This window comes from Sus scrofa, chromosome 9 (genome assembly GCF_054392235.1).
Source record: "Sus scrofa isolate SSC_HxYL_T2T_F1_AM1 chromosome 9, Sscrofa_HxYL_maternal_Yorkshire_Landrace_v2.0, whole genome shotgun sequence".
Taxonomy (NCBI): Eukaryota; Metazoa; Chordata; class Mammalia; order Artiodactyla; family Suidae; genus Sus; species Sus scrofa.
In genome coordinates this window covers 90,421,597-90,443,321 of record NC_139391.1, presented here as the reverse complement: position 1 = coordinate 90,443,321, position 21,725 = coordinate 90,421,597, and the positions used below count along the sequence as shown (strand labels likewise).

Sequence of the window (21,725 nt, the reverse complement as noted above, 5' to 3'; positions counted from 1 at the left end):
AACTCACAATGGAAACTTCTTTTCTTTGTGTACTGGTTCAAATGGGAAAGTGTGGCCTCTCAGAGCTGTCGGTGTCCCGCCACCATCCCAGTACTCCATAGTAGACATTAACACTTTTATTTTGAGCTTCCCTGAACTGCCACACATTGTGGGGCTCCCACAGTGCTGTGCTCATGGGTCAGTAAATGTTACCTGCAAATGGGTGATAAGCAACTGGGATGGACATGTATTTTGAACAAATATTTATATTTAGTATAATCTAGTTAGGGTATTCTTTGGAAGATTTTATTTTACTTTATTTTATTTTATTTTATTTTATTTTATTTTATTTTGGGGGAAGGAATTTCACTGCACCCCAGCATGTGGATATTCCTAGGCCAGCGATGGAGCCTGTGCCACAGCTGCAACCAGAATGCTGAAGTGACAAAGCCGGATTCTTAACCTGCTGTGCCACAAGAGAACTCCTGGAAGATTTTACTCATAACCCAGAAATGCAATACTTTACTATCTGAATATTCTTTTCTAAGAAAGTAAACACTAGTGTCAGAAATTCCATCTATTTAAAGAAAAATACATATAGGCTACAGGAGTCTAAGCAAAAGAAAGGAGTATATAAATCCATCTTTGTCCTGTTAGGCACCAAGAGCCTAAGGGCAAAAGTCATTTACATATTATGTTGCACTGTCATAATCCAGAACTAAAAAAAAAAGTCTATAATAGAAAAATTGTCAAGAGCTTAAGGAATCTGTGTTAACTACAAAGTCAGTTTGATTGAGATACAGTACTATGTCACTCAGTTCCCAGGGATCTTCTCTTGTGACTTGTCATCAAGATACACCCTCAATATACAGATATGCCAAACTAGTATCAAGAAATGCCTCTATTCAGGGTGTGGAGAAAAAGGAACTCTCATTGTTGGTGGGAATGTAAATTGGTATAACCACTATGGAATACAGTGTAGAGGTTCCTCAGAAAACTAAATATAGAACCACCGTATGATCCAGCAATCCCACTCCTGGGCATATATCCGGACAAAAATACAATTCAAAAAGATACACATATCTCTATGTTCACTGCAACACTATTCACAATAGCCAAGACACAGAAACAACCTAAATGTCCATCAACAGATGAATGGATTGAGAAGATATGGTACACATATACAATGGAATACTACTCAGCCATAAAAAAGGACAAAATAATGCCATTTGCAGCAACATGGTTGGAACTAGAGACTCTCATACTACATAAAGTGAGTCAGAAAGAGAAAGACAAGTACCATATGTTATCACTTAATGTGGAATCTAAAATACAGTACAAATGATCATATCTACAAAACAGAAACAGATCACAGACTTAGAGAGCAGACTTGTGGATGCTGGGGGTGAGGGGAGGGGAGAAGGATGGACTGGGATTTGGGGGTTATTATATTTATAAGAGATAAGCAATGAGATCTTACTGTACAGCACAGGGAACTACACTCAGTCTCTTGGGGTAGAACATGATGGAAGATAGTATGAGAAAAAGAATGTACATACATGTATGACTGGGTCACCATGCTTTACAGCAGAAATTGACACAACACCATAAACAAACTATACTCTAATAAAACAAAGAAAATCATAAATTTTCATGTCATGTCACAATACTAAAATAAAATCAAGCATAATTCAATAATATTCCTAAGCAAATAATAAAAAATGCATAACAAAGTAAAAAAAAAAAAAGCCTCTTTTCAAATAACTGGATTGAGAGTTCTCAACTGGGTATCCTGTATTAATGAAGTTCATTTTGTTTGTTTTTTGGTTTTTTTTTAGGGCCACATCCACGGCATATGGAAGTTCACAGGCTAGGGGTAGAATCCAAGCTGTAGCTGCTGGCCTACACCACAGCTACTACAGCAATGTGGGATCCAAGCCACATCTGCGACCTATACTACAGCTTACGGCAACACTGGATTCTTAACCCACTGAGTGAGGCCAGGGATCGAACCCGTGTCTTCATGGATCCTAGTTGGGTTCGTTACCATTGAGCTGCAATGGGATCTCTTAAATTGTCTTCTATTTCTTCACTAATATTTATTAATCCAGATGATTTGGATGAAATTATACGATATAGATAAACGCTGGGGACTGTCTCTGTTACTTGACTTTGGGTGTGTTTTTCAAGACTGATGTAGGAACTTATTGCTCAATAAACATTTGTTAGGATGAATGACTCTGTAAATTACTCTGATGATTCTAATGAAGATGCTGAACCACTTCATAATAGCTAATAGATTTAAGTCAAGAAACTTCATGAAAGTAGATTTGCTGTTTTGGGTTACTAGCATTTTCAATTCAAGTTTAAGAAGTTTTTCAAAAGGGATTACATTAAGCATTTAAAGAAAACAAAAGTAAGAAGCTTCCCTGGAAAAGTGGTGGTTTAGGTGCTATTCTAATCTGAATCATGAGGTTATTGACTCTACTACCGACTCCCCTTCATCCTTAGCAAAAAAATAATCAGCTAGGCACATGGTGGCCCAGATTAAATTTCCCAGACACTCTTCAAGAGTGGCTGGCTGTGGCCTTTTGACTAGATTTTAAGGACAAATGAGATATGAGTAGAAGTCTTATATACAATACAGATTATGTTATTAAGAGCAAAAGAATAAAAATCTATCTTATACAAGTCACTATGATTTTGGATTTATAGTACATAGAGCCAAATCTTTATTCTAAATAATGCAGTGCCCAAGATAGAATATTTTTGGTGACAAAAAAAAAAAAAAATGGTAAGAACCTGTTAAGTGTACAGTGAACTAAATTAATGGAAGATGGGAATATTTTGCATATATATATAATATACACACCACACATATGTATGTATCTATGTGTATGTACATATGTTATAGATATTTAAAGATCTTCCAAATAATTTGCCTCAATTCTCTCCTTGGTTTTGGAGCTCCAATTTTCCTCAGGTAGCGAGTCCTTGCCTAATCAGCTCTGGCCTTTCAGAGAGGGTTGAGTGCTAGTCAGGTGGTCCTGAAGAGCTTAAAGAGAGTAAAGCTGATTTTCTATACCGACATGCAAAGACCTAAAGTCATTGTTAAGTAAGAAAAAGCAGATTGCAAAGTAATGAATAAAGTATAAACAAAAAATAAATTTATATATATTAGCTTGGTATACACATATGTAAAATCATTTGAGTGTATGTGTGTGCATGTGAATATATAAATAGAAAATGTTTGTAAATATATATCAAAAATTGCTAATGGTAGTTTCCTTTGGAGATGGTCAAATATTTGGAAGGGAGTAAGATAAAGGTGAGGAGTTCCCGTCGTGGCGCAGTGGTTAACGAATCCGACTAGGAACCATGAGGTTGCGGGTTCAGTCCCTGCCCTTGCTCAGTGGGTTAACGATCCAGCGTTGCCGTGAGCTGTGGTGTAGGTTGCAGACGCGGCTCGGATCCTGCGTTGCTGTGCCTCTGGTGTAGGCTGGTGGCTACAGCTCCGATTCAACCCCTAGCCTGGGAACCTCCACATGCCGCGGGAGCGGCCCAAGAAATAGCAACAACAACAACAACAAAAGACAAAAGACAAAAAAAAAAAAAAAAAAAAAGATAAAGGTGAAATTGAATGTCTTAGTTCATATGCCTCTTTACATTTGAATGCTATATAAAAAATATTCATTCACAAATCAGTCATGGGATTTATATATGTGCATCATGAAGTTGAAATATATTGTTTATGCTTCTTAAATATTTGTATATGACAAAAGTAAAAATGAACTTAAGAAGGCTTGGTGTGATTTTATTGCCTGTGGGAAAAATCTTGATTTTTTTTTTTTTTTTTTTTTTTTTTTTTACTTTAGGATTAAACTGTCCTAGGATTGACTCCTGGTTCAATAACTTGCAAGAAGGCTAATGGGTAAATTACATGTATTCTTTGAAAAGCAAATGTTACAACATATCCTTGTAGGGTGTCTGCCAAGATTGTAGGTAATATCACCTGATCATTCCTGAGCCAATGCCTACTATATTAGAGGCACTCAATAGATGCTATCACTATTGAGATTATTCTTAAAATGTAGAAAATCATAATGAAGTCTTTTCTATATAACATGGTTATAATTTCATTCAGCCATGTAAAAAAAATCACAATGGAGGAAAAGAGGAAGCTTGACGGGATTAAAATATAGACAATGTTGTAAATAAATATACTTCATAAGTTAATTCAGCAAAGCTTTAATTTTAAAATGTTTTCTAATGGAGTTATAGTGTAGTGAGTTAAGCATTTGGTGTTGACACTGCAGCAGCTCGAGTCGCTGCTATGGTGTGTGTTCTATCCCTGGCCTGGGAATTTCAACATGCCGTGGGCATGGCCAAAAATAAATTAAACAAACAAACAAACCCCAAAGAAGTCCAACTGAGAACACTTTAAAATATTTTATAACATTTATAACATTATTTGTAAATAAATCTATAACATTATAGATCATATAGAAGATATAATGAAAGAGGTTTATTTAATACAGAAATCAATAATAGCCACAAATATTAGAGAATCATGAAAAACCTTAAAAGGAAATCTGTAAACCCTAGAGAAAGAGAGGTTTGCTAAGAAATATATGAGACTTGAATAAATTTAGACATCTCCTGCTCCTAAACGGAAAAACTGAATGTTGAAAGAAAGTCAGTTTTTCACACTTAATTGACAAGTTTGGCACTATTCCAATTAAATGTGTTGCGGTTTGAGTTCTCCAGAGAAAAAGGATGATATGGAATTTATAGTAAAAAACTTCTTTGGGAAGTGACAATATGAGAAAAGGAGGGGAAAGTAGCAGAATAGCTCAATGAGTATTTATTAGGATAAATGACTCTATGAGTAAGTTGCTATGACCATTTTGATGAAGACGTTGGCCCACCTCATAATAACTAACAGCATTATAAACAGAAGAAGAGGACCAAGATGTAGATGCAACAAAGCCTCAGCTAACCAACTGGGAGTTGTTGGCCCCTGGAGTCATCGTAGGCCAGATGAAATGACTAATCTTTTTATTCCATTTCTTCCAGCCACCTGATGGAAGGAGCCTGTGGAAGGGTGAGACCTTGAAAGAGCTGACAGCTGGAAGGTACCTATGTAGTCCTCCCAGGTGGGCAACAAGCCCTTCCTTGAAGGGGTTCTTGGTGGTGAATCTCCATGTCTGCCACATATTGGGGAGAACTCAACAAAGGGATTTTAAAGTTCCATTAGAAGAATAAGCAAACAAGAAGAGCCAATACATTTTTGCAAAAGAAGAATAAGAGAAAGGATTTGCTCTGTCAGGTATTAAAACATAGTTGAAAAGTCTCAGTAATCTGTTGTAGTCCTATCATAGGAATAGATTAAAAGCTCAATGACACAAATCTGAAGACCAAAAATAGCCTCCTGTACACATAAATAGTTAGTACTTGATTGTGGGGGAACAGTTTGCTTTTTTATTGTTTTGTTTTGTTTTTTTGAGACACTCAGAACATTAAGGCAATGATATCATTCATGACTATCAGGGTGCTGTTTCTTATAGCCCACCCTCATGTGGCTATGCCCTTGCTAAGAGTTAGGTTTGTTTTTAAAAAATTCTGGATAATTTCATGTTCTTAAAAGTGTCCATAAATGGAAACAATTAGATTGTTGATCCAAGTCCTTCTGGAAGGAGGATATAAACCCCAAATATTTAAAACTTATGGCAAAGCTAGAGATCGGCTGTTTACTCTACTGTGAGAAGCCTCTATGTGGAGTGTCACCAGCAGCTGAGTCCAGCTCAGAAACCAAGAAAAAGCATCTTGACATATGCATCTGCTCCTCCACTGCAGATATTTACATATATGTATCTTTGGTTAGCTAAATCATAATTTTGTGTGAAAAAGAGTAGGAATAGGAAGATTAGTCTCTCTTGTTACTCTTTCTCTTGAAACTTTGAAATGTTAAGGAACAAAAATCAGTGAGAAAAGATTAGTTGTTGAGTCAACCTTATTTTAAAATGCATTTGTTTTAAAATTATTTGGGAAAAGAAAAAAAAAGAAAAATAAATAAATGAATAAAATTATTTGGGACAAATAAAAAAAGTTCACTGCCTTACACAAATAAACTTTTTTTTTCATCTTTGAATAGCCTTATTAGCTATGTTTAAAAGATATACATAACCAAAGATCTACTATGATACTATAAACATGCAGGCAACATTAGCCAAGCATCACTAAATTTATAGAAAAATAAATTTAGAAAGCAAAACACACTTTGAAATATTAAGCACTTGATATTTTAAAAAGGTGGCTGATTATGTTATAAAAGATAAATGTAAATTATGTGTTTTTCACTTACCAAATAACCTTTATATAATAAAGAAAATGAGAAAATAAATCATGAAGAACTAAAATGTACATAAATACATTTTATCTTACCCTGGTGATAGGGAAACCTTTTAGAGGCATGAAAAAATAGAAACAAACAAACAAAAGACCTGAAGTATATATGTTGTCATACATAGCCCATGCCCACACAATGACAGACAAAACTTGTATGTAAAAAGCATATATGACTTAGCCTAAGCAGAATCTAAGATAAAGATCCATGTGTGAGTAGTTTATTTGGGAATGTGATCTCAAACAGGAGGAATGAATGACAAAAGGAGGAAAGCAGATTAATAGAAAGAGTCAGTTCAAAGACACATGATCCTATTGGCTACCCTCTATATGCTGGGTGACTCTATCCCTAAAAGCGTTCTGAGATAACTCAAAATATCCACTTGAAGGAATAAATAAGAAGCTCCAGGGAGTTCTCTGATGGCCTAGAAGGTTGAGGCTCCTGCATTCTCATTGCTGTGGCTATGGTTGCTGCTGTGCAGTGTAGATTCAATCCCTGGCCCAGGAATCCCCACATACTGCCTGTGCAGCAAAAAATACAAAAAAAAAAAAAAAAAAAAAAAAAAAGAAGAAGAAGAAGCTCCACTGCAATCTCATTTAGCAAAGGTAGTAGAGTAACTAGGGAGTGTTGATTCCTCCGTATTTAAAAACATGCAAAGGAGTTCCTACCACAGCACAGTAGGTTAAGAATCCAACTGCAGCGGCTTGGGTCACTGCAATTTGTGGGTTTGATCCTCAGCCCAGAGCAGTGAGTTAAAGGATCCAGTATGGCCACAGCTGCAATACTAAACCCTGATAAGAGAGGGACTTATACACCAAAGATAAGTGTGTACATAAAGCTCTGGAAACAATTTGGCGTCATGGATCCATTTTAGGAAATAATAGAAAATACAAATATTTATGCAAAAAAGTCTTTGCTTCAGTGTACTTAAATTATCAAGGAACTAGAGACAATTAAAAAGTGTCTATTTGAAACACAACTAGAAATACCCAGAGTTAAAGATAAAATATTACATTCATTCCTACTTAAGTCAGGAACAGTACAAGATTGCCCATTATTACTGATATAAATTAAGACTGGTGGAAAGTCTTAACCAGGAGAATAAATAAAAATATATTTTGGGGACAAAAATATAAAATTGAAAAGGGACAAAGTTATCATTGTTGGAAGCTGACAGGATTACCAGGAAATACTGAGAAAATTAAACTATACTAGTACTGCAGTCAGTTATATGATGAATTATAAATTCTATGGTTTTTCAATACATATTTAGAAAATTTGATATGAGAAAATCTCATTTCAGGAACAGTCTAAAATATAAATACCTGTGATTAAACATAAGAAATGTGTGGAGAGATATAAAGAAACTACAAAACTTGACTAAAGGATGAAAGTAAATGGAATACATGGACAAAAATATTGCATAAAGAGGAAATATTGTAAAGATTTCAGTTAAATGCTCTTCCCAATCAATCTGTCAATTCAATATCCTATCAATAAAATTATCACTGATGTACCTACAAGATAACTGTGGTTATCTCTTGGTATATAAGGATGATATTTTAGTTTACTTTTTCCTTAAATATCTCCTAGTTGTCCTATTACAAAGATGTTATTTCCTTTGAAAAATTATCAGTTTGACTGGAACAGAACTTTGGCCCATTCTGATTACTTGAGAATCCTGAAAAGTTGTTAAGTTCTGGTTCAGTTTACTAAACTTTAGCCAAAACCAGTGCTGAGTAACTATCACTTTCATTTCCATGCTAAAGATGTTTATCCTCTAGGATTCTGGCAATGTTGGAATACCTATCTGTAAAGAGAAGGGACTCAGTCTTCTACCATAAATAATAATGGTCTTGTTGGGGCACGTAAAGAAAAAGAAGTTCTCTTCAGGGATGATTCGTTGGTTTATCAATTTAGTCAAGAAATATCGGGCACCAACTTTGCCATACATACATCCTAGGCATGTGGGAGCTAACGGTGAATAAAATAAGTCCCTCCTCCCCGGGAGTTGACATCTTGGTGCAAGGGTGGGAAGACAAAAAAAAAAAAAAAAAAAAAAAAAAAAAACAAGCAAGGCAAATTATAAATAGTGATGAGTGCTACTTCAACTTAAGGTGATTATGAAAACCTTCCAGTTACGGAGACTTTTTTTTCCCCCCTTTTTTGGCCATACCTGCAATATATGGAAGTTCCCAAGGCAGAAACTGAATCTGAACCACAGCTGTGACCAGTAGCACAGCTGTGGCAACCCCAGATCCTTGAACCCACTGCATGGGGACAGGGATCAAAACTGGTGCCTCCATGGTGACCTGAGCTGCTGCAGTCAGATTCTTAACCCATTATGCCACAGTGGGAACTCCCAGGTAACTTCTGAGGAAAGGATATTTTGGGGAGAAATGTTCCAGGCAGAGGGATATCAATAATGCAGACACCCTGAGACATATAGTACATTTCAAAGAAAAAGTCGCTCAATGCAGCTTAATCAGAGAGAGGATAGGGGGAAATAGGAGATGGGGGCAGATAGGTAGCAAGGGGCCAGATCATTCACTGTTTACAGATTATAAGGTGACAGAAAACCACTAGAAAGCTAGCAGCAAAGGAATGATGTTACAGGCTGCTAGAAGGATTGAGTAGGCTTAGTAATTGTCCAGGTTAGAGAATATGGTAGGTTGGGTCAAGGTTGTCATAGCTGAGATGGTGAGAAGTGACTGGACTCTGGATATAATTTGAGCGAAGAGCAGGTGACATCACTTGTAAATTTGAAATACATGTGATAAAAAGAGAGCCACTAAAGAGTTCTTGACCAAATCAATAGGATATGGTATTCAGTTTATAATAATGGAATATTTAAAGAAACATCATGAATTTCTTTGTTTTTAGAACAGGCCATATTAGCCTGAGCAATTGATGTTAGTTGTTTGGATATCAAGGCGGAAAAGAAAAAAATCTTCCCAAAACTTTTTTAAAAAGGAAGCAGGAGGAAATTTTAGAAGTGATGGATTAGTTAGTTGATGGCCTTGATTGTGGTAATGGTTTCATGGGTATGCGCTTCAAACTCATCAAGCTGTATACATTACATATGTACAGCTTTTTGTATGTCAATCATACCTCGATAAAGCGTTTTTGTTTTTTTCAAGAAAGAAAATAATTTGAATCCTATTAAAAGAAAATACACTGTCCTCTCTGCTGCTCTTTGAACCCAGACTGCAGAGCTAGGACTTAAGCACCAAGTGTAGCTTCCAAATGACCTCTACATTTTCCCTCTCTTCTCTCCAGCCTTCAGTTTCCCCTTATTTTTTCCTTCCCTCTCCTTTTTGGTTTTTCCTCCCTAGTTTTTCTTCTTTTATGATGGTCCTGACCCACAGGAGTGATGGTTCAATCCTTTTTCCCAGCACTGTTCTCAAGACCAGTTCCTCTCCTTAGTCCTCCATAATTTGACCTGAGATGTGCTCACTAAATGCTAAATGTTTCTGAATCTAACTTTCTTCTACACTCCCTCAGAGTTATCAATCTAAAACCCTGAACTCATCATGTCACTGTCATGCTCACAATTCTTCTAAGAAAGTCCACATTGACTTTGGTATAAAGTCAAAACTCCTTAGGAGGGCAAAAAAAAGTTATCCAAGTTCTTGCCATGCTTATTTCTTCCATCTCTTTTCTGGCTACTCCATGGGAGGTATTTCACAATCAAGCAAAACAATTTTAGTTTCTAAAATTTGCCATGCTAGGAATTCCCATTGTGGCTCTGTGGGTTAAGAAACCGACATAGTGTCCATGAGGATATGGGTTCAATCTCTGGCCTCACTCAGTGGGTTAAACATCTGGTGTTGCTGCAAGCTTCGGTATAGGTCAAAGATGCAGCTTGGATCTGGTGTTGCTATGGAGTAGGCTGGGAACTTCCATGTGCCACAGGTGCGGCCATAAAAAGTAAAAAAAAAAAAAAAAAAAAAAAAAAATTGCCATGCTTCTTCTTGCTGCCAGATGTTTCTGCATATACTATTTCTTCTACCTGGAATATCCCCACCCACTTGCTTTCATCACCTGCCTACTTTTATTTTTCTTTAATGCTCTACTCAGGATTACCTCCACTGGAAATATTTTCACTTCCATCAGTGGCTTTGAGTACAACATCTATTCTCCTATTCTACTCTGCCCTGAGGTATAGCCCTTTATGGTAATTATCTGTTTAACTGACTGCCTCTACCTTATATGCAGTGAGATTAGAGGAGGTAACTTAGTGCTATAACTTCAGGGTAAGGCACACAATCTCTCATACATAAAGCAGTAGATAAATGTTACTTACAGTAAATAAATGAAGGGGAACAAAGAAAGCATATTATAAATCCCACAGGGGAAAAAAAACTTATTTCCTGGCATTGATAAGGAAAAATCAGTTTTTAGGTTACACATGAGAAGGTTGGGCGATGAAGATGAGGATTTAAGATGTGCATTCTTAAAAGGCTGTAGGCCTTGTTTTGAATCATATGATGATTTCACTGGATCAAAGAGTGGCTTGGCAAGCAGTTGTTAAGGAACCCTGAAACTGTGCCAACATTTCTGAGCTGATCTGCTCAAGAGTGAATAAATTTTAAGGAACTGTAATTATCATGTGCATTAGCCACCTTTATAATTGGGAAGGTAAAATAGCGCTGAAACTGCGCTGTAAATGACAACATTTATGTGCTTAAGGGTTGTCTTTAAAGGCTCAGTCTTATGAAGATTTGATCTGCAGAGATACAAGCCTTTCAAGTGCTTCAGCCTGGGACTTGTATGGTATTTGGAGACAGTCACCCTGGGGCGTGGCTGTGCACAGTTGTACTTTGTTTTGCTCAACTTCTGAGACTAGCCAGATTCCCAGGACTACCAAGTATGGCAACAAAACCAGCAGACATTGAGACGGTCACTAAACGGCTTGCAATGTCCTGGCAGGAGTGGACTTCCCCTAGTCTCTTTCAAGTTCTTCTTTGGCTGTTTGTCAGAGGAGCCTCGCCTCCCCATGCATTGTTGGGCCAACAGCCCCCAACTGCTATATAAACATGCTAGAGAATTAGGCCTCAAGACAATGTAAACTGTTAGTTGACATAATAAAATTCTAAGCCATAAGACACTTTAAGGATCTTTTCCGTCTTTCCTTTTAAAAGCAATTTTAATCAATGCTTCTTAATTAGAGAATAATAGTTAAATTGTTTCCATGAGGTTTTTAATTGACTTAATCTTTTGCCAACCTTAAACCAGGCTAAAGACTTCAATAAAGATTGCAAAAGTACCAATTAAAGGTAAAAGCAAAGGCAAACAAAAATTGAATGGCCTAAGTACAAGCATAGCTTTTCCAAAAAGAAATATTTTTTCCTCTTCAAAATAAACTATTAAGTTTTGTCTCTTCATATTATGTGTTATAAATTATGTTTGATGTTAGTATGACATTAAAATGATATAATAAATCCTTAACAACTCAAGACTATAATAAAGGCATGGTTTATTTTTGTTGGAATTATATTATGAAACAACAAGTGGATATCACAAAATTCCACATTAACGATGTCAAAATAAAAGAACATTAATTCAAATAGGAATTTTTTTCTTTTAATCAATGAAAAAGAATTGTGTTCTATGGATAAAAATCCTCTGTAATAATGTGCAACTTTAAATATATCAAGATATAGCTAAATGTTTATGAAAATGGCCTGAGTCCTGGTCTAGAACCTTAGATATTCAAAGAAAATACATATTGTTATTTCATTATATATATGTGTGTGTATATATATATATATATTTTTTTTTTTTCCTTTTTTCTAGATCCCCACCCAAGGCACACGGAGGTTCCTGGGTTTGGGGTCTAATCGGAGCTGTAGCCACCAGCCTACGCCAGAGCCCCAGCAACACGGGATCCGAGCCACATCTGTGACCTACACCACAGCTCAGAGCAGCACAGGATCCTTAACCCACTGAAGGAGGCCACAGATTGAACCTGCAACCTCATTGTTCCTGGTCGGACATGTTAACCACTGAGCCACGATGCAAACTCCTCATTAGATTCTTTAATCTATTTATTTATTTATTTATTCCCTTTTTAGGGCAGCACCTACAGCACAAGGAAGTTCCCAGCTAGGGGTCAAATCAGAGCTGCAGCTGCCAGCCTACACAACAACCATGACAACTGCCGGATCCAAGCAGCTTGCCAGCAACTCCAGATCCTTAACCCACTAAGCGAAGCCAGAGATGGAACCTGAATCCTCACAGACACTATACCAGGTTCTTAACTTGCTGAGCCACAAGAGAAACTCCTTAAATCAATTTAATATAGAAGCTTCCCCCTCATTTTCCTTTTATTCCTTCCTTTTCCCCCTAATAAGAACTTGTCAAGGCTTCCTCCACATGGCCAAGAAACTGGTGAGGTTCCTCCAGGCTCTGTTCATTAGCAGTCATTGCCCCGGGTCACTACTGAGCTCTTCACATCTAGTCTTCATGCTTCCTTTAGGCACAAAGACGCTGGAATTACTCATCCTATAGAAACATTTACTGAATGCAGTTAGAGTGACTTTCTGAAGCCTAGCCACCTGTCTGGGACATTTAGAGAGTAAGGCTTGGCTTCTGGTCTTTCGTGAAGCACACACCCCCAACCTCACTCTTCCATGCCCAATTCTACTCCCACCTCAACAACCTGGATGAAGGAAAAGGGAAAGACATGGGGATAAAAATGATAATTATGCAAAACAAATAGCTTGCCACAATTATACAGGAGCAAATCTAAAAACCACCTAAATGTTCATTAACAGAGAGCTGAATGAGTACTTTGTATCAAATCCATACATCCAAGCAATGCAAGGATTAAAAAGAATGAGGTAACTTTGTACATTCTGAGACAGAAAAATATAGGAAAGGTCATTAACTACAAAATGTAATTTGAGAAATCATATGTATATCATGAGCCAGTCCATGTGAAAAAAATATATATATATATACCTGTACATATACACACAGCCACCTATGCTTAAATGTGCTTATAAATGTAGAAGATGTGGGAAAACATCACAAGAAACTCCTAAGTGTTATTATCTCCAAAGAACAGGATTAAAAAAGGGATGGGGGAGTTCCCATCGTGGCGCAGTGGTTAAGGAATCCGACTAGGAACCATGAGGTTGTGGGTTCGGTCCCTGCCCTTGCTCAGTGGGCTAACGATCCGGCGTTGCCGTGAGCTGTGGTGTAGGTCGCAGACGCGGCTCGGATCCTGCGTTGCTGTGGCTGTGGCTGTGGCTGGCAGCTACAGCTCTGATTAGATCCCTAGCCTGGGAACCTCCATATGCCGCAGGAGCTGCCCAAGAAGTGGCAAAAAGACAAAAAGACAAAAAAAAAAGGATTGGAAAGGTGGATTTTATCCTTCTACTTAACAAATTATTGACATTTTTTTACAACATGCATATATTATTCTCACAATTTTATAGCCCTAATTTTTAAAGGATAGAAATCTGATGAATCTTTTCCACAATACAATAATTTTTGTACTTGTTCAATACATTTTAAAATGTGTATAAGTGTTAAGTAATCATGTTAATTTCTTGTTAATGGCATGAGAGTATTAGAAGGATACATATTCAGAAAATTTGAAAATTGAAAGCAGTAGTCTTTCAAGCTTCATAAATTACATAAATATTGCATGCTGAAAATCTGTATTTATACATTGTTCTATAATTTTAATGCTTCATATATTACATTTTAAATTATTTTACTGATCTTAAATGTGTTTTTCTATATGTTAGGGCCAAAAATGTCAATCACACGATTTTACTGAAATTAAAATAAATGTCTTTATTTTATTTTAGGCTTTTTTGCTATTTCTTGGGCCGCTCCCGCAGCATATGGAGGTTCCCATGCTAGGGGTCGAATCGGAGCTGTAGCCTCTGGCCTACGCCAGAGCCACAGCAACGCATGATCCGAGCCGCGTCTGCAACCTACACCACAGCTCACGGCAACGCCGGATCGTTAACCCACTGAGCAAGGGCAGGGACCGAACCCACAACCTCATGGTTCCTAGTCGGATTCCTTAACCACTGCGCCACGACGGGAACTCCCCTTTATATTATTTTAAAGTGTAAAAGAAACAAACAAACAAAAAAAAAATCACTGAAAAAAATAAATAAATAAAGTGTAGTACACATAATTCTCAGAGGTCCATCTCCTGCATGTTCAGAAAAGTTTCCTTTGCCCGGATTGTCCTTTTCCTTGTTTCTCATTAAGTCTGTATGTTCAAAAAAAAAGCTGTAGAGTTTTGAATTGTAAAAATAATATTTACAGGCAAGAAAGGCATGGGAAGAAGCCAATCGAATGATGAGCATGAGAAACTACTACCAAAGCATAAAAGTTAAGTAAGAGAGTGGTAAGAAATGAGGGTAGCTGGCTTATGGAGGTGTTTGTACTGCAAGTAAAAGGAACAAACGGCGCCCTTTTTTTTTTTTTTTTTTTTTTTTGGCTTTTAGGGCTGAACCTGCAGCATATGGAATTTCCCTGGTTAGAGGTCGAATCGGAACTGTAGCTGCCAGACACAGCCACAGCCACAGCCACACGGGATCGAGGCTGTGTCTGGACCTACACAACAGCTCACAGAAACGCCGGATCCTTAACCCACTAAGCGAAGCCAGGGATCAAACCCTCATCCTCATGGATACTAGTCAGGTTCGTTAACCTCTGAGCCATGACGGGAATTCCTAGATTTCCTTTTTTAAAGATAATTCTGAATCTCACTGTGGAGAGTACATTTTAAGGTAATGAGAACAGAAGCCAATAGATCTGTTAAGAAACTGTGAAAACACCAATTTAGGAAAATAATGATAAAGCCTTGAATTAAGTCAGCGGCCTAAAGCTAGAATCTGGATAATAATAAAGTCTAACCTTTTTTCTTTTCCTTTGTGCTTAGTCTGGTTCCACTGGCTGGTAGAATGCTGTAGGCAGAGGCCTCACACACGGCCCTGCAAACCAGAATTTCCACAACGAAAAGCTGCAGCCCACACTTCAGCACAAGCCTGAGGGTGACGCTCCAATTCAAGATGGCGGCGAGCACGTGCAGAGACGCTGAGCCCCGCCCAGCGTCCGGACCAGTCAGCAGCCGAGCACCACAGCTGCATCTCACCTGCTAGAACTCTGCCCCCTGCTCTCTGATTATGAGAACCTTTAGAGTAGTTCCGCCCACAGCAGGTGGGACCAGTGCTTGCTCTAGATCAGGATCTCCTGCAGCTCCATTCTCTGATCAAAGATTAAAACTTTCCAGAGTTCCCGCTGTGGCTCAGAGATTAAGGAAGCGGACTAGTATCCATGAGGATGCGGGTTCGATCCCTGGCCTTGCTCAGTGGGTTAAGGATCTGGCTTTTCTGTGAGCTGTGGTATAAGTTGTAGACTCAGCTTGGATCCAGTGCTGTGTATGGTGTATGCTAGCAGCTGGAGCCCCAATTCAACTCCTAGCCTGGGAGCCTCCATGTGCCGCAGGTGCGGCCCTAAAAAGAAAAAAAGAAAAAAAAAAAAAAAGCACTTGGCTTTCGAACCAAATTCTGTCTTGTTCTCTTGGCTCAAATGACATTGGGCAGAAGGATCCTTGTTGGGGACTGACTTGGGAGGGTGGTAACATAAATACATCTACACAACACTTCATCCTATTAAGGAGCTACTAAAGGAGGGAGTTAAACTTTAAAAATCTTGGAAATTCCCTTACGGATCCAGTGCTGGCACAGCTATGGTGTAGAGAGTCCCACAGTACAGGTTGATCTCTGGTCTGGGAACTTCTACATGCTGCAGGTGTGGCAAAACAAAAACAAAAAACCTTGTGGCATAATTAGGTGACAGACAGTACACACAGAAATGAAAATGCTATTTGACAGTATTTGACGGTATTTGACAGTGTTATATGACAATGGGTTTCTAAACCAAGTTTATTGTGATAATATTATAGGAAAGCATTGTAGTGAAATACCTAGGTGCCAGTCAATGCACAGGTTCCTTGAGCCCTGATTCTACGTATCTGCTAGACACTTCTGGGTTCCCATCAGCACCCTAACCTCATTCAAACTTATTATTAAACTCTGAACTCTGCCAACCCTGGTTCTCCTGACACTTCAGTCTCCCCATAATCCAGCTTTAAAACTTTGACTTCATTTCTAACCTACCTCTTTAGTATCTCTAATCTCTGTCCTAGCCTTTTCTCTTTCTTTCAAGTTCAGGATCTTATGCTTTCCCTTCCTATGTTGAGTATAACCACACCTAAACCATCCCTACAGACGGCAGCTAGATTCATTCTCCTGAAACATCATATGGATCTTGTGCTTTCTCTGTTTAACATTTGTCAGGACTGGTAGAAGTTGTATTTAATAAAATCACATGGAAAACTCCTTGATATTACCTACTAAAGCTGAGCATATACACATCCTATATCTCATCTATTTTGCAACAAGATGTATATCCAACAAAAATATATGCCTATATACATTGAAAAATAGGTACAATAAAGTTTATAGAAGCATTATTCATAACAGCTAAAGGCTGGAATCAGTTCAGTCTAGACTGGATAAATATACTGTAGATGTCCATGCAATGCAATAGTCTGCAGCAACGTAAAAAGTCATTTCTAAATCAAATTCTCAAACCAGTAAAGCTAATAACTGGTGTCAGAAGTCAGAAAAGTAGTTTACATTTTTAGGGAGGAGGAAGAAATTGGTTAAAAGGATAGGACAGGGAGGGAAATTCTGGATACTGGAAATGTTCTACCGCTTTACCTAGACATAAATTACACAGTGTTTTCATTTTGTGAAAATAAAAATACACACACACACACACACACACACACACACCCACACACACCTTCAATGGCTTTCCATTGTCTACCAGATAATGTCTAAACCTCTAAAACTACAAAGTAGGATTATAGTCAATGATCTGCTCCAATCTCCCTTTCCAATAGATGTGATTAAACTTGTTTCCCATGGAGCTCCCGTTGTGGCTCAGTGGTTAACAAATCCGACTAGGAACGATGAGGTTTCGGGTTCAATCCCTGGCCTTGTTCGGTGGGTTAGGGATCTGGCATTGCCGTGAGCTGTGGTGTAGGTTACAGATGTGGCTCGGATTCCTGCGTTGCTGTGGCTGTGGCATAGGCCAGTGGCTACAGCTCTGATTGGACTCCTAACCTGGGAACCCCCACATGCCGCGGGAGTGGCCCAAGAAATGGCAAAAAAGACAAAAAATAAATAAATAAATAAAACTTGTTTCCCATATTCTGAATCGCATTCCCTTCACTTCAGCTATGTTGTTACTGTGGGACCATCTACACCACAGCCACCATCTGTACTAACTTAGAAGCTGATAACTTCATTAAAAGTATCAGAATTAAAATTAGAAATTCCTGTAACAATTTTATTTCCCAGAAAACACTATGGTGTTGTTGAGCCAAATGCTCTGCTAAATTCTCTCTGTTCTCCAGTTTTCTGACATCTCAGGGACCTGTCAACTGTTAAGTCTCTACTGATGATGTTATGTCATAATCAACATGGACATGGCCATGGAACCCATTGGTACTTAAATATGAGACTCCTCTGGAAAGAGTGCAGCCAGACTGCATGTTGCCAGGGCTAGGAGCCTGACTTGGCTGTGTGATACTCCAGACACTGGTAGACAGCAATCCAAACCAACAGTGACTGAAGTATTTTGCCTAAATCTAGGTTAACATTCATACCTGAGAGAATCAGATATGGCTGCCAAAATTTCTAGTGAGCAGTGGTATCACTGTAGGTGGTAATTGTTGTGACCATCTCTGTGGGACAAAGCATTAAACAGTCACTGGGGGACACGGAGAACACAGAGCCCTTGGGGATAAGTAAATACAGGAAAAGGATATGGGGTTGGGTTTGGGCCAGTTGGGCTGAGCTTTAGGGCAGGGTTTGCATCTGATCATGCAAACTGGAAGAATCTGAAGTAGAAGCCCAGTTAAAATATATGAGGTGACTCTGATGGAGATTATGAGGACAGGCCACAGTCAAGAGGGCATATGCATTTCTAGAAGAGTGTGTCTCAAACTTCAGCACACATAAGAATTGCTTGGAGAGCTCTTTAAAACAAGGTTTCTGGGTTCTACTGCAAGGAATTCTGATTCTGGCCTGAGGGCAGGCCCAGAATTTGCATATCTAACAAAAGTAAAACCAGATAAAACAAGGTTTTAACTATCGGGCTTGTGGAACAAAACTAATTCTAGCTCCTACCCACCATTGGGGGCAGGATATTTAATATGCTGCCACCCTTGGTCAAATTGAGGTTAGGGACTTGAGTGGACTAAAAGCACAGAGTAAGGACAACAATTCCTACTAAATAAGGTAGCAAATGCCAGTAAAAAGGATACTTACCACTCTCCCTAGTCTGTACAATCAGAAGGGAGCCTTATCCCTACTGTTCTAACTTGCTCCCTAGAGCAGGCCTGAGAGGTTTTCCTTAACAGCAGCTTGCTGGCATTTTTAGGAAATTTACCGGAGAATTTGTCTAGACCAGTACTTTATAATCTAGCAGATTTTGTACACCACAGATAATCTGGTGATGTCTGGAGGTCTTTTGGATGGGGCGAGAGAGGTGCTGTAGGTTCTAGTGGGTAGAACCCAGCCATGCTGCTAAACATCCTGCATCGTAGAGGACAGCTCACAACAAAGAATTATCCAGCTGAAAATGTCAGCAGTGGCATGACTGAGACATTCCGTCTAGAAATATAGCCAACAGATTTGGGATTTCCATTTGGGTTTTATAACAGTTTACACTGGATTATAAGCAGCATTACCTAAATAAGTATTATCTCTGTTGAGACAGCTTATAACAAAAGGAATATATATTCTACAAATAAAACCAAAAGCATACTGTGTAGCCCAGAGAACTATATTCAGTGTTCTATGATAAACTATAATGGAAAAAAGAATACAAAAAAAACAATAAAAATGCAGAGACAACTAAGAAAGTCCATAAAGGAGGAAGAAATGGTACAGTAACATTGGGTTAAAGGGACCCCTTTAGTGGAATTCTAAACGGGAGCTTTTAGGAAAAGGAGGGAAAAATTCCATACCTCATTCAGCTCTGCAGTCCCTGGACTACAGCATCTAAAAAAAACTCTTGTCTCAACACATGTCGATATGAAATACATGTGGTATGTTAGCCCATCCTCTTTTTAAGGATTTTTATGCATGAAGATTCTGCAAGTAGTTTTTATTTTCTTCTAAAATCATGATGGTTACTTTCCCAGTTAACAAGTTCTGTATTATGACCTGGAACACCACTGAAAATAGTTTAAATCCATAGAGGACCATATAGAGCTCATCACTGCAATCAGTAAAGAATCAAGAATTTATTCTGATTCTTCTGTCAAAGATCAATGTCAGGCTAATTATTTTTCTTAATGAAATAACATTTATGTATTATTTCATATTCAATAAAGCTAAACAATTTCCCTTCTCATAACTTTTTTTTTCTTTTTTTTTTTTTTTTGCTTTTTAGGGCCACACCTGCCACATATGGAAGTTCCCAGGCTAGGGGGCAAATCGGAGTAACAGTTGCCAGTCTACACCACAGCCACAGCAATGCAGGATCCGAGCCACGTCTGCAACCTACACCACAGTTCACAGAAACAGCAGATCCTTAACCCACTGCGCAAGGCCAGGGATTGAACCCACATACTCATAGATACTAGTCGGATTCATTTCCACTGAGCCACAATAGGAACTCCCCTTCTCATAACTTTTTGCTTCCCATCTTAAATAGGATAATTGCATTTATTCGAGACTTGTAATTTTTTCAAAGTCATTTTTAAATTTAAAGATTCTAACGAGAAACAGCAGTCTTAGATGCATATTCCATGACCACTCTTTCTATGTTTCTTATGGGCCAGGTTTTGTGCTAGCTACTTTAATATTTTCTTATTCTCTGTGAGGTAGATGAGCTTGGTCATATTGTACAGTTGAAGGAACTGACTTAGATAGTTTCATGAAATATATCCAAGTTTATACAGATTGTAAATGGTAGAAATGAAATTCAAATTCAAATTTGCTGACTCCTGTGCCAGGAGTCACATGATAAATCATATTATTTAGAATATTAAATTACTTTGAAGTTTTTGCATATCAGACCAGTAGTAGGAAGTCCTGTATCATTCTTTAATTATTAATAATGGCACCGCATTGATGACTTGGCTGAGGACTGAAAAATAAGTTTCAAAGCTTGCTCAAAAGAATAAGAGTTGTTCAGTCACTGTATTTAATGATTCCTCATCTGATGCTTTCAGGGCCCTAGCATTCTTTGCAAAATGAATGGCTTAATTACTATATATTCTTCCTTTTTTTTTTTTTTAGGGCCACACCCTCAGCATATGAAAGTTTCCAGGCTAGGAGTAGAATCAGAACTACAGCTGCCGGCCTACACCACAGCCCCCTGGCGACATGGGATCCGAGCCTCGTCTATGAACTACATCATAGCTCAGGGCAACACCAGATTTCTGACCCACTGAGTAAGGCCAGGGATGGAACCCACATCCTCATGGATACTAGTCAGATTCATTTTGGCTATGCCACAATGGGAACTCCATATGTCTTCACTTTTTAAAGCCAATAATACTGTGTTAATCACATATGGCTATGTAACAAATTTTCCCAACTTAGTCAAAACTTTTATTATGTCACAGTTCCTGTGAGTGCCTCTGACTTAGAGTTTCTTACAAGATTGCAGTTGAGGCTTAAGCCAGGGCAGCAGCCTCATCTGAAGGACTGGCTGTGGGGAGATTTGCCTTCAAACTCACTTATGTGTTGTTGATAGAATTCAGGTCCTCTTGGGTCTTTTGGCCGGGGGAGGGCCTCTGTTCTTTGTTGGTAAGAGACATCAGTTCTATGCTGCGTGGTCCTCTCCATAGGAGAGATATCATGGTAATTGGCTTCCGTTGAAGCAAGAAGTGAGACAGCTAGAGCAGGCAAGCATGACAGGAAGTCACAGTACTTTGGTAACCTAATCATAGAAATCACATCTAAGAACTGACTTTCCTGTCCACATACAACAAACACAGTCTCCGTTCCTCAGGTGATATCTTAAGGCTGAGCCTATAGAATACTAGGTTCAGAGCAGATTTAATAATTATGAGTTGATTTGGTCAATTAGATTAGCCCAACCTAACACTTAACTGCAAATTAAAGTATCTCTTTCTCCTGACAAGAAAATAGTAAGGGGGAATAGATTAGATATTCTGACCCTCTTACTTCCTTCAGGAATTTGGTCTATCAGATGGTGGTTAATATTAACATACTTCACGTAATTAATATCAAGTCCCATGATAAGCAGGGTAAGG

General features: G+C 38.2%; 2 protein-coding genes across 3 annotated transcripts in view; both read right to left on the bottom strand.

The window, feature by feature from the left end:
• LRRC72 (leucine rich repeat containing 72) overlaps positions 1-15,426 on the bottom strand; it is an 89,966-nt gene extending 74,540 nt beyond the window's left edge. For both annotated transcript variants that reach the window (XM_084977169.1, XM_084977170.1), the window contains exon 1: positions 15,275-15,426. The gene's annotated coding sequence lies outside the window, so the exon portion shown is untranslated. The remainder of the gene's footprint in view (positions 1-15,274) is intronic.
• The window catches only part of LOC106508298 (uncharacterized), a 74,676-nt gene that overhangs the window by 13,321 nt on the left and 39,630 nt on the right, over positions 1-21,725 (bottom strand). The window lies entirely within an intron of this gene.